The sequence below is a fragment of the Hylobates moloch genome, unplaced genomic scaffold, assembly GCF_009828535.3.
Source record: "Hylobates moloch isolate HMO894 unplaced genomic scaffold, HMol_V3 SCAFFOLD_2, whole genome shotgun sequence".
Taxonomy (NCBI): domain Eukaryota; kingdom Metazoa; phylum Chordata; class Mammalia; order Primates; family Hylobatidae; genus Hylobates; species Hylobates moloch.
In genome coordinates this window covers 42,764,980-42,783,882 of record NW_026652277.1, presented here as the reverse complement: position 1 = coordinate 42,783,882, position 18,903 = coordinate 42,764,980, and the positions used below count along the sequence as shown (strand labels likewise).

Sequence of the window (18,903 nt, the reverse complement as noted above, 5' to 3'; positions counted from 1 at the left end):
ACTGGAATATCTACATTTGGACAAACTGGATGCATATTCATCCTAGTCAGAGGAGCATAATAATAAAAGATTTAAATAAGAGAAAAATGTGATCTGATTTGTTTTGCTTAAAGATCACTGTGATATCTTGCAGATATTTGGAGGGGGTGAAAACTAGATTTGGGGGAAACAATTAGGATGTTATCTAGAAAGAAATTAGGAGATGCAAAAAGAAGGCACTGACAATACAAATGTTAAAGGAAAAAATAATTTGAAAAACATTGGAAATGCAATGGATATGACTTAAGGATGCTTGTATGAGAGAACTGAGGAAGAGGGAGATGTCAAAATGGTTTGCTAATTTCTGAGTTGGGAATATGTGAAGATGTTAAGCGCCTCCAACAAGAAAATGGTTCCCAGACACCCTTCATAATACTTTTAACTTGAAGAACATTTTATTTAAAGGAAAGAATAAGTGTGACTTAAATCTATTTTGCTTTTGAAAACATCATCTGAACTAACTTGAATAAGCATGCTGTTTATTTTATGGAACACATGGGTGTTTATTGCCCTTTGAAAACACATTTAGCAGTTTTAAAATATATTCAGCCCTTCATCACCTTCTCCTAAAAACCTTTTCTGATCTCTCAAGTTGGCCTCAGAATTCACAAGCCACTGTGTGTACTCTCCTATTGCTACACCTGTGACATTATGTGAAAGTAATCTATTTATATATCTATATATAAATTTATATATATAATTTAGATATATATATATCATCCCTATTTAAGTGCACACTACTTCAGTGTAGGGAGAAAATACTGTTACTATTTCTACCCCATGCTTTGTTCAATGCCTGTAAAGTATTAGGCAGTCAGTAAATGTGTATTGAACTGGGACAAACACCAGGTGTGTATTATTTTTGCAGGAAAAGACATTTCACATTTTTAACTCAGAATGTTGGTGTTTATTGTGTGCTTTTTATGTGCCAAGCGCTGTAAAAATATGTGAAAATATGAAGAAATGCTGTTCTAGGCAGAGGGAACAGCATGAACACAGAGCCACCACTACTAAAATAGAGAATCTCGATTTTTAAGAGAGACTTCATCTTTGGGGATAACGGGATTGGAAGTCTCTCTGGATTCTAAAGCAGCAGTGGAGGTTTCTGCTGTGTAGATTGAGAAAGAAAAGAGGACTATATTGGTGACTACATTTGGATGGAAAGATGAAAGAGAATAGGCTAAGAACTCCAGGGGGAAACAGTTCTGAAAAGGCAGGGAGGGAGACTAGGGTTCAAGGGAGAAGGAAGACAAGAAGAGAGACATACATTTGTATGTAAAACATGCCCAACCCTGTACAGTTGAGTTCCGGGATGAGTATTTCCCCAAACATAGACCACCATACAGAAAATTCATTGTGAAAAAATTTACAAGTTTAATTTTAACAATACAATCAGATCTGGTTTCTGTAAGAGGAAACTTTTAAAAGTGAAGAGAGGTATCTATCAATATCAGAATTATTTTTTTCCTGAATGAAGCTAAGTGTTTTGATTTTTTTCCTTCTGGATACACTAAATCCGTGGTTTTCATATGGGCCTGTGGTGGGGCCTGAGAATGTGCATTTCTAACTCATTTCCCAGGTAATGCTGATGGTGCTGGCCCAAGAATCATACTTGGAGAAGTACTGCAGTTAATGGACTAAATGTCCAGGTGGTTGGTGTCAAATACAAGCTAAAGTAAATTATAATTTTACTAAGTAATTTCTATATTTTAGCATGTTAGATCATTTTATAAAAAATATTCTCACATTAATCCTATAAATATGTTATAAATATACTTATATACTTTATTATAACCTATATAAGTACTTGTATAAGTATATTCCAAAAGTATAACTACTTACACTTATATAAGTTATAAATATATATCTATAATTCCATCACTCAAATAAATTGGAGTAATTGCATCACTTAAATAAAAGTAAAGATTGCTAACACCAATAGTAAGTGTTTATTGATAGCTTATTATGGCCCAGGCTGTGACCTAGTGTTTTTAATTAATTAATTAATACTTGTTAATTAAGTTAAATAACCTCATTCAATCCTCTGAATTGTGTTGGATATTCACAGTAGTATTTACTCTGCAAATCAGGAAACAGTCACTGAGGCCATAGTTTGAGGCCGAGGAGGACCCAAGCTGGGCTGATCCAGAGCCTCGTTCTTGGCCACGTGCTCTTTCGTTCTGCCTCAGAAATGAAGCAGACAACAGATTCACAGAGGGATCATGGACATATTCTAGAGCTGCTCTTCTCCTTTTCTAGGACTAATGCATTCTGCTTTGAAATATAAGGTCTTTTTTGGCAGTATCACAATATAGCAGCATGCTGTTAATCCAGTGAAAAGTGCACTGAGCGCTGTGCATATTGATACATTTAAAAGGCATTGGGAATTATATATTTCACTTTTATGGTCCACAATTTATTCTCTGGACAATAACAGAACCTGTGTAAATCCCATTTATACGTTCTGTGGCACAGATCCCAATCCGATGGGGAGCAATATACCTCAGGAATATTGTACAACAATGCTCTGAACTTCAGTTTGAAGGCTGCCCTCCTCTCACAAGGAAGGGGAGGTTTGTGGCTGATATCAGCCATAAAATTAGAGGTCATCTAAAGCAAGAAAAAGTAAGATTTAGCCTTTTCCAGGTGATTTTAAATTGGGTCCCTTTTAATATGCAGCAGCACACTGTTGAGGTAGCAGGTAGGCATGCGCAACTGAGGTATTTTGTACTTTCAAATGAGTAGTAAGGAAGTCAAAACTTTTAACTTAATTATTAATTAAATTAAATAAATTACAGATCTACAAACACCTGTCAAATTTGTCAAAACTGTGTTTTTGCCAACTGAGAAACAAATGTGCCTTTATACTCTGGTCATTAGGCAAACCCTGCAGCAATTTTTAAAAAATATATAGTTAGAAATGTATTATTGAGGGTCTGAAAATAATACATACATTTCACCATTCCAGTTACCATAACAATAGAGTATAATGCATTTTATACATTTTATACATTTAATACAAATTTGTGTTGGGCCACATTCAACCTACTGTGGGTTGGACAAGCTTGCCTTAGACATTCCTTAGTTTTATATTGGTTTGTTTTTGAGAACATCATGACATCCCAAGATAATTAATGAAACCCTAGAGTTTTGCACAACCAAGAATGGAAAGTGACTACTACTTAAGGCTTTTGTTTTTCAGTCTTGGGAAAATAGAGTTAAACCTTACTCTCACTGTTACTAAATTAAAAGAGCAATTGTATATTGCTCATAGTACACTCAAAATAATTGAATAATCCATTTATCTAAGTTCAGTAGAGAAATAAAAATAGTGAACATATAAACTGAAGTAGGGGGCTCGTCCAAGCTACACATAAAGAAATATCCTAAAGTGGAAAAAAATATTAAGTGAGATTAAAGTGGTTTAGTTATATTCAATACCTATTTTGTCAAGCAAAATAAGAATTTGAAAGGATAGATGTAGGAAAAATGGAAAAGGGTAAATTATTAATACTTTGCTAAGTAAGGAGAAAAAAGATATGTGATAAATTATTCTTGAGTGATAAAGAAGACATTAGAGAGAAAAAGTTTGAATTTTTTTTTTTAGAGAAAAAAGATATAAAGAAGAGAAATAGGATAATGAGAGATCAAGAATATTTTAGGCTAAATTTCTAGAAGGTTGTTCTAAGAAAGAACACTTGATACAACAGACTAGTATATCACTAGGATTGCTGAGAGTAGGATATAAGGGAACACATAGATAAATAAATGGTTGAAATTGGCAACTCTACCTCCAGCCTTACCTGGCAGTTATGGGGTGGACCAGAATAGGGGAGTCATGGAGATGAAGTTGCTGACTGTAGGCACTCCTGCCAAAGAACTCATGTCCATAGCAAAATTCTGCAATAAATGAGTCTGCTCTTCCTATACCAGACTGGGGCATTTATGTTCTGTGAGAACAAAACCATTTTTAAAAATCATTCTTCCTTCTCAGCTCTGTCTCCAAATGTCCTACCCTCACTATAGTTCTTGAGGGAAAGAAAAAAACCAAATTGATCGTTTTATTATTTGATCTGATTTGCATTTTAAGTTCTATGTGACTGTCAGATATTGCGCTTCCCAGAGGCTACTCAGTTCTAGTGTAGTCCAGGTCAGCATCTTCCCTCACAGAACATCCTTATCTCTACTGATGCTCAGAAGAGAATATCCTAGTTGTAAAGTGGAGAATTCAGTTGCTCTTGGTGTAACTCAATTATGAGCATTGATTTCATTTGTTTTGATGTTACTACTTCTAAAATTTGATCAGCTTTTTAACTACCATCAAGCGTTAATTTTGAAAAAGCAGTATTTTATTCAAGATCCTACAAATATTGTTCTTCAAGATTGAATGCCAGTAAAACTGTAATTCTATAATTTAATCTACTTGTGTTTCTGAAGCTAAGACAGTTATGACTTTCTTTAATTTTAAAAAAGGGAGAAAAATAGAAAAAAAATTTTAGTAAATCTAGAATTTGATAGTGCCATCTGTTGTTTAGAAACAAAATTGCATGCCATTAAAAGCTACAATTTCTTTCTCTACTAATTTTCAAGGAAAAGTTAAGACTAATTTTGTCCATGTTCTCAATTTATTCAAGAGAAAAATTTACAAAGCTTTATTCATGCTGTATTTCCAAATACAAAGGCATTTGTCATCTCTTTTATATTGATTGACATGTAGAATCTTGAAATTGTTAATAAATATGACGTATTTGCCTAAAAGTTAGCAACTATTAAAAATATGCCTAGTTCAGATTATGCTTTAAAATAATAAGTAAAATAATAGATATGAGAGATAAAGATACTTTCAGTTTTGAAAGATAATGCACCTTAATTTACATTCAATTGTTAAGAGTGGCTTTTATTTCCAAATAATGAAGATAACTCTAGATTCACTAAAAAAATTTTCCTATTCTTCTTTCTTTTTTAATTAAAAAAAGTCATTCTTAGCCTCAGAAACACAAGTAGATTAAATTCAACTATGAGTAAACATGTGACTATGGCAACACATAAATATATATCTTACACTTGGAGGAATAAAATTAATATTTCAAAATATTTAACTCTTGATAATGTGAATTTTATAATTTCTTCTCTTTAAATACTCCTAATTTTTCAAATGTTTTATGTAATTAATCTTACAGATGCAGAGAAAAGTAAAAGAATACATTTATTAAGAAGAAGCAAGCCACACCCCCATCGCACGCCCTGGCAAGGAGGACAAGGGAACATTTCCCATTACATTTACAAGGAAAAAAGATAGTTCAGATTACACATGATTGGTTTTTGTGATTAATTTACTACTAAAAATTTTAAGTATTTACTTCAGCGTTTAAAAAAAATTCTAGAATAGGCTTTATAATTTCAAAGAAATATGTTGAACTTTATTTTATTTCGTTTTTCATAATGAGCTAATATATTTCATATATACATTATTTATTGCTTCATCTCTGTTACTTTCTTCCCCACAGTTGTCAAACAGATTTGTTGGTATAATAAAATTGTTAACACACTAACAGATAAAAGGAAATCCAGGAAAGTTCTGAACAATTTGTTTGCAATGTTACAGAAGGATCCTTAGCCTGGGTTACATTTCAGATCACTTTCTTAATGCTGTTGTTCACAGAAGTAGTTTAACATTTCATAGTAGGTTATTTCAACTTAGTTTGAGGCAGTGTTTTCTAATGTTATTAAATTTACAAGTGAAATTGTAAACTCCTTTTTAGAATTAGATTGTTCTCTGTAGTCATTCTAAGGGTAATTTTAAATTGTAAAAAAGTAGAAGATTCCTGATTTTATAAGAATGAAGAAAAGGTGTTAATCTCCCTGCCATTATTGATAGCTTGCATAAGAAAAGACTTTACAAAGATGATTATCTCTTACATTAAATTCTGTATTTATTAGTAATAAACTCTCAGAAATGAATTAATTCTAGAATATTTTAAGTATAACTTAAATATATGCAGGGCAGAGTACTGAAGTGAAGAATGCTGCACAGACGGAAAGCTCCAGAGAGCTACAGAGGTCTATTCTCAAGTATTTAGTTGAGCACTGATGAACATACACATATGAAGAAGGAATCTGAGACCAGAAGATGTTTTTTAAAAGCCCAAATTAAGCAATGCCTGAGATGAAAAATATACTGGAGGAGATTAAAGCCAGATAAACCATTGTAAAATAATATGTTAGTCAACTTGAAAATTGTAATATAAATGATCCATAATGAAACACAGAGTGAAAAGCAATTGAGAAAAATTAACAAAACATCAATGAACTATAGGATAACTGAATATATATGTAATTGAAATTCGCAAAGGTGGAGGAAGAAAAATATATTTGAAGAAATAATGGTAATTTTTTTCCAGATGTAAAGAAAACTTTGAACACAAAGATTCAAGAACCACAAGTACAAGACAACACAAAAAGCACACCAGTGGACATCACAATCAAACCATTTGAAACTAGTGATAAAGAAAATCTCTTAAAGGCAGCCAATAAAAAGATACATTCTGTACAAGTGAGCAAGAGATGTCAGCAGAGGTTGTTGGTGAGGAGGGATTACAAACAATGCAAACTAGAAGATTTTAGAGCAATCTTTATAGTACTTAAATCAAATTTTTTTCATAAAAACTATTAATTTGGTATTTGACAGGCTTTTGCTGTGTCGCTGCCCAAATCTCATCTTGAACTGCAGTTCCCATAATCCCCCATGTGTCATGGGAGGGACCTCGTGGGAGATAATTGAATCATGGGGGCAGTTACCTCCATGCTGTTCTTGTGATAGTGAGTTCATTCTCATGAGATCTGATGGTTTTATAAGGCGTTTTCCCCCACTTTGCACTGCGCTTCTCCTTGCTGCCACCACGTGAAGAAGGACATGTTTGCTTCCACTTCCACTATGATTGTAAGTTTCCTCAGGCTTCCCCAGCCATCTGGAACTCTGAGTCAATTAAATTTTTTTCATTTACAAATTACCCAGTCTCGGGTATGTCTTTATTAGCAGCGTGAGAATAAACGAATGCAATATTCTTTACACAGCCAAAATATCTTTCAAAAATGATAGTGAAATTAGGCTTTCAGACAAATGAAAATTGAAAGAATTTATCCTTAGTAGACCTATGCCATAAGAGATACTAAAGAAAGTTCTTCAAGCAAAAGGAAAATATTGGATTAAAAATATGAATCTATACAAAAAAATATAGAACACCAGAAACAGTAACTATATGCGTACATATACAGGCTTTTTTCTTCTCGTTTCAATCTTTTAAAAACATAATTATTTAATGCAAACATAATCATAATGTATTCTGTTGTTTGTAATATATACAGAAGGAAAATGTATGACAACAATAACACAAATTCTGGAAGAGTAGAAAAGGAAGTATGCTTTTGTAAGGTTCTTATACTTTACAAGAAGTAGTATAATATTACTTGAAGGTAAGCAGTAATAAGTTAAAGATGGACACTATAAACCCTACAGAAACTAAAATGAGTCTATGAAGAGTTATAGTTAATAAGCCAACAAAGGAGAATCATAAGTAGTATCATGAAAAAAATACTCTATTAATTCAAAAGAAGGTAGGAAAAGAAAAAAGAGGAGAGGCAAAGAACAATTAGGACAAATATAAGAAAACAAGACAGGAGGCTTAAATTCAACGTGTAACAATCACACTAAATGTAGAAGTCTAAACACTGCAATTAAAAAGCACACAATATCAGGTTAGATAAAACAGCAAAACCCAACTACATGCTGTCTATGGTAAATCCAACTTAAATATAAAAACATAATTAGGTTACAAGTAAAGAGATGGAATAAGATATTCTATGCAAACATTTATCATAGAAAGGTGGAATGGACATATTAAATATAAGACAATGCAGATTTCATATCAAAGACTATTACCAGTGATATAGAAGATGATTTCATAATGATAAAGTGTTCAATTAATGAAGAGGACATAATAATCTAAAATGTTTATGCACTGTATCAGTTTTGTTTTGTTGCATAACAAATTACCAGAAGCTTAATATCTTTAGAAAACACCCATTTATCAGCTCACAGTTCTGTGGCTCAGAAGCCTGAACATAACATTCTCGATTCAGTTTCAAAAGGTAAAATCAATGTGGCAGCTAGACTGTATTCTAGTCTGGATTTCAGGAGCCTCTTCCAAGCCCACATGCTGTGACAGAATTCAATTTCTTGCAGTTATAGAACTGAGGTCTCCATTCCTTCACTGGTTGTTAGCTGAAGGTCACTCAGCTCCTAGAGGTCAACTCTATTTTGCCACATGGCCCCCTCTGTTTTCAAATCCAGGAACAAGGAATCCTTCTCACATGGAATTCTTCTAATACTTTGAATGTCTTTCACCAGATCCTTTGTCCCTTTTAAGGACTAACCTGATTAGGCCAGGTTCACTGAGGATAATCTCCAAGGATTATACAGGGCATGCACATCAGGGAGCAAGATCTTGGGGACCACCTTAGAATTCTGCCTATTCCAGGTATCTAATAACATGAAAATACAAGAAGCCAATACTAACAGAACTACGAGGAGTAATAGACAAATGTATGATTATAGTTACAGATTTCAACACAACTTAACAATATATGAAATAAGTGGACAGGAATTCAGTAAGGATACAAAAGACTTAAATAACACTATCAATCGACTTGATCTAATTGATATTTTTAGAACACTACACCTGATGTCAGCAGAATAAATAGTATTTTCAAATGTATATTGGACATCTTACAAGATAGACCATATCCTGCACCAAAAAGCAAGGCTCAAAAAATATTTTTAAATTCAACTCATACAATACATGTTCTCTGAACACAATGGAATTAAATTATAAATCTTATTTCATAGGATCATGTTGGTAGCCCACCAAAGTAGCCACAGAGGGAATCCTTATACAGTGGAAATTGATCAGAACCGGTAAGTGATACACATCAGGCCTTCCCTCTCTCTGGCTATTTGTCACCTATGAAAGATTGTTAAAATTTTTCGAAGACATGATTGACGTTAGGGATCATGAGTGGAGCCCCTTCAGTTTATACCTAACAAAACATAGGCCCAGTAACTTACCCCAAACACACTGCCAACTAGTCAAAAAGCAGTTTAGAAAACCAAAACGAGAGTTTTTTAAGTGACTAGTTATCTTCATTTAATAATTTTTTTATCTTTTGCTTCTTCTCTTTCCCTTCTATATCCCCTTTCTATTGAACATCTCTTACTAAGGAACTTTGTCTCTGTTTGATACTTACTGAAAGAGGTGCCTAAATAGATGAAGCAAAATTATAGGTGATGAAAATCTTGTCTCAGCATCTAGGTGTAAGACAACTCAAGCATACATTTAGGTGCACAATTTTGGAAAACAGTAAGACATTAAAAAATAAGGATATTTCAGTCAGAGTTTAGGTCTATAAAATGCAAGATTACACATTTATACATTTTAAAAACAGAATAAGTATTCTGATTTCAGGTTTTAGAAATCAGGCTGGTCTCGAACTCATGAGCTCAAGTGATCTGCCCGCCTCGGCCTTTAAAGGAATTAATTTCTTAACCATAGAGTTTTGTTATAAAATTATAATTGACTTAAACATTAACACTATACATACTTCAGAACCTCACCGCCACTTTATCCTTTCTATCCATTTCCTAGTGCTTATTCGTCTAAAGTTCACCGCCTCACCTGGTATATTACAACATGGTCTCATCTTTCATCATATTCCCATTAAAACATTCATCATTTCTTGATTGTCACAGAATCAACTATCTAAACTTTCATCATGAAGTATAAGAAAATAAAAGTTTAATTTTCCAAAAGGCTTATTTTAAAGCAGAACTTGTGAATCTAAATGAAATTTTAGGGTGTGAAAATTTCTCTGAGATATTTTTGAACAAGGGAATATTTCTGCACTTTTTGGCCTATATGGGCTGTGAGTCACATTTGCAATGTTGCCTTTCTTCCTTCAATACCTTTTTTCATTCTTTAAACCTTTGCCTAGTAACCACAAGCAGAAATATAGCTACTCTCTCATCTTTCAGAATCTGTCCTATTACTTTATTCAGCAAGTACTAGAAATACTGCTGTTAATAGAGCAGAAGTAAAATTCTGCCTTAATAGAGTTTACATTCTACTGAGGAGGGGGGCAAATAATATACACAATTAAAAGTAAATTGTGGCTGGGCGCAGTGGTTCATGCCTATAATCCCAGCACTTTGGGAGGCTGAGGCAGGCAGATCACTTGAGCTCATGAGTTCGAGACCAGCCTGAAATTAGCCAGGCATGATGGTACTCACCTGTAGTCCCAGCTATTGGGGAGGCTGAGATGGGAGTATGGCTTAAGCCCGGGAGGCAGTTTGCAGTGAGCCAAGACAGCATCACTGCCCTCCAGCCTGGGTGATAGAGCCAGACTTTGTGTCAAAAGAAAAAAAAAAGTAAATTGTGTAGTGTATTAGGCAATAATAAGCACTATATGAAAAATAAAGCAGGGAAACATATACAGAATATTAGGGGAGGGTGGTGGGTATTACTGTGTAAATAAAATAATCAGGGAAAAGCTCAATGAGGTAACAAATAAAGACTTGAAGGGGTGAGGGAGCAAGCCCTGTGGGAAAGCCCTGTGAAACCTGGGCAAGAGTGTTTCTGAGAGAAGAAACGGCCTCTGCAAGGGTCCTTAGGAAAGAGCCTCCAAAGCAGCCAGTGTGGAAGCCAAATGGATGGCATTTTCAAAACTACCGGCATATTTATTTTTTATGCATTTCCAAGCAATCAATTTTTCATTGATTTTGTCTATTTCCTCAGTTCTCCATTTTAAAAATTTAGAAAAAAAGAAAATAATAAATTTCCATATACCTAATACCCAAATGAAAGTATCACAATTTTGACAAAATTGTGTTTTTAAATCTTTTTTCCTTTTGCTGAAGTATTTTAAAGCAATTCTATATCACTGCATTCCTGTTCTTCAGCATGCATCTCTAAATGTATAGCCATATTCTTATATAAGTACAAAATTATCACATGGAACTAAATCAAATTATTCCTGTTTATCTAATACCCAGTCCGTAACTAAATTTTTCTGATTTTCTTAAAATGTCTTTTGGCGATTGACTTGTTTGAATCAACACCCAAATTTGATGGCATTTCTTAAAGTGAAATGACAATTTCCTTAAGTGTATGCTATTTTAAAAATATTTTAATCTTTCTTGAATATTAAATTAAGGAGATAATCGAGCAGTTATTTATAATTATAAATATTCTAAAATTGACACTATATATGACTTCAAATAAAGGTGCATAACCCAAATAATGCATTTGTATGATTTTTATTATTATTATTATTAATACAACTAATTTGTCATATTATCATCTAAATCACATATCAGTGTTTTTTTTAATCATAGAGGAGTTAGCTCACATAGGTACAACTTAGATGCATTTAAACATTATATGAAACAGCTAGAGAAAAGAAAATAGCAAAAGCAGCCCGGGTGATGATGACAGAGCACAGAAAATGAAAATGGTCCCAGCAGGAGTAAGTGGAGACCCAGTATGCTTTCAAACAAGCATTTGTTCAACCTATTACAATTAGTAATGTCAGGTCTTAGTTCCAACATTATTTCAACACTTTAACAAAGCAACATTTGATTCGGGCCACATGAACACTCAGTAATAAAATCTGCCAGGATTTTTACAAAGCCTTAAATGTTTTCTTTATGTATTTCCCTAAAGGTTAAATAAGATTTTCATAAAAATAAAAATTGTTCTCCTTTCTTAGTTCAAAATCAATGATAGCATCTCCTTCTTTTCATATATGTATTGAGTTTGGCTTTCCTTTATTAAACAATCTTCAATAGCAAATCACCTGATGTAAGGCGGGTAGAAAATGATTTGGTGCTGATCATGCCATTCATCAAATCCCAGAAAAATATGATTTTGTGTCATTTTCCAATGCTCATTTCCAAACCCAAACTGAACAAAAGAGACTCAACTTTAATTAACCATCCTATCCTTCTATTCCAACAATCATATGCTTACTGATGGTGAATTTATCTGTCTCATTCAAATTTGAGAGAGAGATTTTTGGAAGATGATATTTGAAAATTCTGAGATATTCAAGTCACCATATAGTTTTCATAATAAAGGCAGATACCTGACTGGTGTTGGATTATAAAATTAATTTCCAGCATCTAGAATTGCTTTTTCACTTTTGCAGCATATGTACATATATACATATATATGTAATATTTTACATATACATGTAAAATACTGAATTTTTTTCCACTCTCATGGATAAATGTTAATTATAAGGTTTTTTAATACTTTTTTTTTCATGTTTTATATCTTTTTCTTGCCAGTGGTTCAGTATGGCAAAAGTATCCTTGAATTCTTTTTCGTAAAGGTGTTCTATGGATTTTTTCATAAATAAAACCTTTACTTTCAACTCATTTTTGTCTTAAATATAAAAAAAAAGGAATTATATCCACTCAAACATATATCTCAAATAGATGCTTTAATTCTCCCTCCTAAGCTAGAGCCTTTGCTTGGTAATATACAGAGATAGAGAGAAAATAGACATTACTGATAATGTTTTTATCTAACATTTGTTAAATATTTTCTACATGGAAAGTCTTTTGCTAAAACCTGTTATTTTATTTACATTTTGTAATAATTCTGTGAAGCAGGTATTACTGGCAGATGAGGCAAATGAAGACTGTAAAGTTAGATGAACTAGGTTATCAGATACTTTGCCAGTACTGTTTCTGACAAAGAGACAGGCCCCACCTCCATCCACCCAAAAAACTCAGTGTCCTAAACAAAAGTTTCATAATGTTCAATTCAAAGTTCAAATGTATTAGTACGTCTGTCTATATACCAGCAGAATTATAGTGTCTTAGAGTGTGACACCAGGAGTTGCATGTACAGTGATTCACATCATCTACCACAGCAGATAGCTAGCAATATGTGTCACCAGTGCTATAGAAGACAAAGAAGGAAATCGAAACATATGCACTGGACTCACGGAGGACCTTACATTCCAGTTACATTCCAAATCACTTTAATACAAGGTAGACAGAATGAAGTGCTTATACCACAATACAAATAAAGAGCTATGGGAGTTCAAGGTTACTTTTCACCACTCACTTAAATATTTATTAAGCACCTACTGTATGTAAGATATCATACTAGGCAGTATGATCAAATAAATGAACATGATAGACATGTTCCTTTGCCACTATGGAATTTAGTGATTCAAGTGGGGAGAATGATTGAAAACAAGTAATAAGTAAAGGAACAACTAATTGTGATACGTGGTAGGAAAGAAATGAACAGTAAATGAATGACTAATTGTGAAATATATTGTTTTTAAGGAGATACTTACAGAGAAGAGGGAGTTATATAAGCTGAGAATTAACCATGAGAAGGAAGCAGCCATGGAGACAAGGGAAGATAGAGTTCTAGGCAGGGAGCAGAAAATGTTCAATTACTAAGCGGCAAGTTTGAGAATTGAAGAATGCCAGTGTGGCTGGGACTTAGTAGGCAAAGGAAATGGTGGGTGTGAAGATGCAATTGTAGTGGTAAGAAGACCACTTCGTGCCTGAGAATCTCAGCAATGTTTTAGGCACAATGGGAAGATAAAAGTTTAACAAACACAGGAGCATACATACTCTGATTAACATTTTCCATAAATTACCCCTGGCTGCAGAAGAAAAAGTAATACTGAGAGATGTAAAAGGCTTCAGAAAAAAAGCCGGGTATGGTGACTCACACCTGTTATCCTAGCACTTTGGGAGGCCAAGGTGGGAGGATCACCTGAAGTCAGGAGTTCAAGACCAGCTTGGCCAATATGGTGGAACTCTGTCTCTATTAAAAATAAAAAAAATTAGCTGGGGGTGGTGTAGGGCGCCTGTAATCCCAGCTACTCGGGAGGCTGAGGCAGGAGAATTGCTTGAACTCCGGAGGCAGAGGCTGCAGTGAGCCTAGATCGAGCCATTGCACTCCAGCCTGGACGACAAGAGGGAAACTCCATCTCACACACAAAAAAGGGCTTCAGAATATGTGGCATTACTTAGTTTTTGAGAACTGCTTTTAGCATTCGTTCAACAATTATTTATAAAACATAGAAATGTGCCACTTTCTAGAAATACAGTGATGGGATAAAAGACAACGTTTCTTGCCTTCTGACGCTTACTTTTCCAAGCAGAGATTCTCTCTCTTTCTCTATACGTGCGTGCGTGCACACGCATGCACACATACACACACTCACATACACACACTCATTTGTAAAGATGAATGAATGAAAAGAAACCTCTGAAAACTTCCATAGCTCTTTATTATTTTTTGTTCTTTGTTCTTTAAAATGCTTATTTCTTTCTATATTTTATTGGTGTTATTTAGTATGTGTGCACATACATATATATGTGTGTTCACACTACACATATACTAAATTATGTATGTATTCTATATGCTATATGTGTATATTATGTATATATGTTTATATATTATATACTAAATATATAATTCTACATGGATATATTACATATAATATACTGTATATTAAATTATGCATTGTTGTTTTCATTTTTTTGTAATATTTGAGTAAAGATACGAATTTTACTCTAATAATTAGCACACGGTGAGCTCAATTTTGTCATGCCTGATACTGTGCCTCATGGCCACGCAGTGCTCTCTGTTGAATTCACAGACTTGTGTTTTATGTTGCTATGAAATTACAGCAACATTAATAAAAATATAAAATGTATTAATAAAATATATTAAAAATATGAATATAATTTTATATTTTTATTTTGCTAGATAATTACTGTTATAAATATCTGCCTTTTAAAATTATGTGAAAATACATCCACCTAAGCATAATTTATTTTTAAAGGTAATGTTTAATCAAACGTTAGCGTCAAAGCAAAAATATTTTTACTTATAACTCATTATTAATTTAGTCTACTTGTGATGGGATAATGTATTTATAAAGCAATTAAGAAGTTATGTACCCTGACTCTAAATAGGATAGGATAGGACCACGTGGAGAAGAGCTGAACTCAATGCTGTTCATGAATTTGGTAAGTCATGTTTGCATGGAATTCTGTGATAGAATTTGTATTATATTATGAGAGAGATTTATGATAGTATGTTATGGTTCTACTCATTTTATAAAAGCAAAACAACTAGTGGAATGCCTGCTTCACTTTAAAAAAGAACACCATGTTCTAGTTTTTCTTTCCTCTGTATAGACTCTGTCTTGTCTCTCAAAAGTATAATATTTTAAAACTCGCTGAAATTTAGATACAATGGCACTTCCGCTTTTCAAAAGGGTTCAAGCAGAGGGATCTGAATGTGCAAAGCCTGGAGACTTTTTCAGCAATGAACAGCCTGGAGACTGTTTGTCAACAATGAACAATGTGCTTAGTCGGGAGTCAGCTGATCAGTGAAAAATCCATAAGAGCAAAATACATGTGGGGAAGAAATCAAACTTATGTCACAGATTCCACCACTTTGAGCTACAAAAGCAAATAGGAAGTCACTTCAATTCAAGACATTTATCAATCACCTGTCATGTGCAAGATTGGACCTTTGGTATTAAAAAGATAAACAAAAGCACAAGTCCCTCCCCACCACTAATTTGGAGAGGAAGTTCTGGTTACTCAGCAGAAGAAATAAGGCAAATGTTGCAACAGAGAAGGACGCTAAGTATAAGAGATTCAGCTCAGTAGAGCTGACTGAAGTTTTCTTATGAAACAGACTCTGGTAATTCATTTTCCATCCACTTAAAGAAGCTGTATAAGAAATTATGAAATACTTTAGCTAAGTCTTGGAGATTTTATCAGTGACTTGTAGGTGACTATGAAATTCTCTCAGGAATGTAATCCAGGGTTGCAATAATCTTGTTAATCAAAAAGCTAGAGCAGGAGATTACCTCAGCTTCCATGATTTTTTTGTTTTGTTTCTAAACTGGGTGGAATTAAACATTTAAATCTTAATATATAAGATTTATCTATTAGGCCTATTTTCAGTACTGGCTGAAGTATTGTTAATTAAGAAGATATAATATCATCAATATTTTTGAGAAAATTATCTTAGCCGTAACATTATTCTGAACACTTTAATCATGGTGGCAGCTAAACCTTCAGGTTGTATAACACTTTTTAGTAAGAGCTCTAGGATCCTAACTACACTGAAAGGACGTGAGGCAGGCTGGGGGTCAGTGCCCTCAGGCATCTTAGTTTCTAGGACCCTGGACTTCTGTTGCTAGGCATTCACTGAGAGAATAATGGCAGGGCCATTGTAAGGGTGGTTTTCTCCCCGCCCTCTTTAAACTTGTCTTTCTCTGCTTCTGAAAATAAGTGAATATTTGGAGACAGCCTACAGAGAGGCCAAGAGGTTTCTGCTTCTATTGATGTTAGCATTTGGTTATAACCATGGGCAAAGAATATTAAGGTAAGAGCTACCAATAATTTTTTAAATTAACATTTGCTTATTTTTGTAAGATAGAAGAACTTTGTTAATGTTTCTTCAAATAAGATTACAGGTCTATTTCAAGTATTAATAGTTTAGCTCTTTGTGTGACATACATTGTCTTTTAAAAAAAGCATTAATTTTCCTTTATAATGGGCACTTAGAATGCAGTAAGAGTGTGCAGAGAAAATGTTCTGGCAGAATTCAACAAGACATGTGAAAATAGCCTGAAGAAAAGCATTTATGTTGAAAACTGTTATCATGTTATTGTTTATGGCACTTTGATTGACAGACTGAATCCACTACTAAATCAACAAACTTTGTACTGTGGAGCTGTTAATCTTTTGGACATGGTATGATGCTGGTTTTAATTTTACAGATATTCTGATTGCTCTGGGTATAGAAACCCTGGGGGCGGACAATTGGTGCACTTACAAATATAACTGCCTGCTTTTCTTTTGAAGCCAAACTCTGGTTTAGCTGTTTACATGTTTTCTAATGTAGCAGAAATTGACTTCTTTGTGTCAACACAATTTCTAAAAATCTAAGTTAAAACATGAAATCAGTTAAGTTGGGAGAGAAGGTTGAGTTTAAGCCCTAAAGCAAAAGGATCTGGGTTTAAATGGCAGTTCTGTCCCCCCTCAGCTGCCATATCTTGGGCAGTTACTTGACTGCTTGTTAAAATGGGGATTCTGAGTCGCTATGTCACAAGAGTTTTAGAGAAATTAAAAAAGATATTATAGCTTATATGCCACTTAATAGAGTGCTTAGCACAAAATCAGTGCACAAAGAGTTAACGATTACCTACTATAATTACCTAAAGAAGGAAATCAGCATTAATCTGCCCTTCTATTGGCATCAGAAAATTCAGAAAATCTGTAAGCTGTCCAACAAGAATTTACAGAAAAGGTGAGTCACATAGAAGGCTCTGTGGTGCTTAGAGTAAGAACAACTTTGCCTTGAAGATCAAAGAAATTCAAGGATAGGTGAGTCCAGTCCCTTCTCATGATGAGAGGAGAGAAAACATAATGGACATTTAAGAATTGATAAATTATAGCTTTGGTTTCTTACATAACATCTCTCCTTTTTACCAATATATCGCTTTACATTGTATGGAACAGTCCTAGGCAGTGACCCATGTAATCACGGGAAGAAGAATACAGAGGAGAGAACTGAGGCTTGGCAGGATCAAGGGATGCATCTAAGACCACACCAGCAGTACCTGACAGCAGGGATGTTAAAAAACAGTCTCAGGCTCGATCCTAATATTTCTTTCTACACTGCACTGCATGTAATTCTAAAAGAAATGTTAAAGGGTTAGGAACTGTGCAATTCCATTTACACACCTGCAGGCTCTTTGTGTTCCTCTGTCTTGAATTTTAACTACAAATGCTATCAGTCTCACCATACATCATTGCTGTGATTTTTATCTGAACAGTCAAATTAAAAAAATTTTAATTCATTATCATTTCACACTACATATGAAATTATAAAGCTCTCTCTTTTCTTCTTTATTTCCTCCAATTATAGGTACGTCGAACCATATGAAATTGCTCTACAGATCTCAGACACTGTTCATTTTGTTCACATATTCATCTTTTTTGAATCTATAATAAAGATAATACCTATTATATACCTTTTTTAATGGATAATAAAAATAATATCAAATTTGTTTACCTATATATTTAACTTTTCTGACGCTCTCCATTCATTCTTGCCAATCTAGCTCCATTTTTCTACAGTTTCTCTTTAGCTCAAAGTGCTTCTTTAGTATATCTTATAGGGTGGGTCTTCTGAAATCAAATCCTTTCAGGTTTTACCTATTAAAGATGTCTTTATTTTCCCTTTAATTTGAAGGATATTTTTACAAGATATAGAATTATAAGTTGGCAAGTTATCTTTTTTCTTTGAGCACTTTAAAGACGTAATTCTATTGCTCTCTCTCATCTATTTGACTTAATGAAAAGTCAGCTATAATTATATTCCCCTTTATGTGATATGGCATGTTTTATTTTTTTACTGACAACTCATCAGTTGTGTCTCATCAATTTTGAAAATTCTTACCCATAAATCTTTAAAAATTTTTTCTTTTGTCCTAGCAAGTTATTTTTTTCCTTTGAGCACTTTAAAGATGTAATTCTGTTGCTCTCTCTCTCATCTATTCGACTTAATGAAAAGTCAGCTATAATTATGTTCCCCTTTATGTGATATGGCATGTTTTTTTTTTTCCTGATAACTCATCAATTGTGTCTCATCGATTTTGGAAAATTCTTACCTATAAATCTTTGAAAAATTATCTTTTGTCCTATTTACTGTCTCTTTTCTTCTTTATTCCCTCCATTTACAGGTG

The 18,903-nt window shown here is 33.6% G+C and overlaps 1 protein-coding gene across 1 annotated transcript in view; it reads left to right on the top strand.

Annotated features, from left to right (window-relative positions):
• The first annotated feature begins 16,423 nt into the window (after positions 1 to 16,423).
• MMRN1 (multimerin 1) overlaps positions 16,424 to 18,903 on the top strand; it is a 67,672-nt gene continuing 65,192 nt past the window's right edge. Inside the window, exon 1 of the mRNA XM_058429699.1 lies at positions 16,424 to 16,535. The gene's annotated coding sequence lies outside the window, so the exon portion shown is untranslated. The remainder of the gene's footprint in view (positions 16,536 to 18,903) is intronic.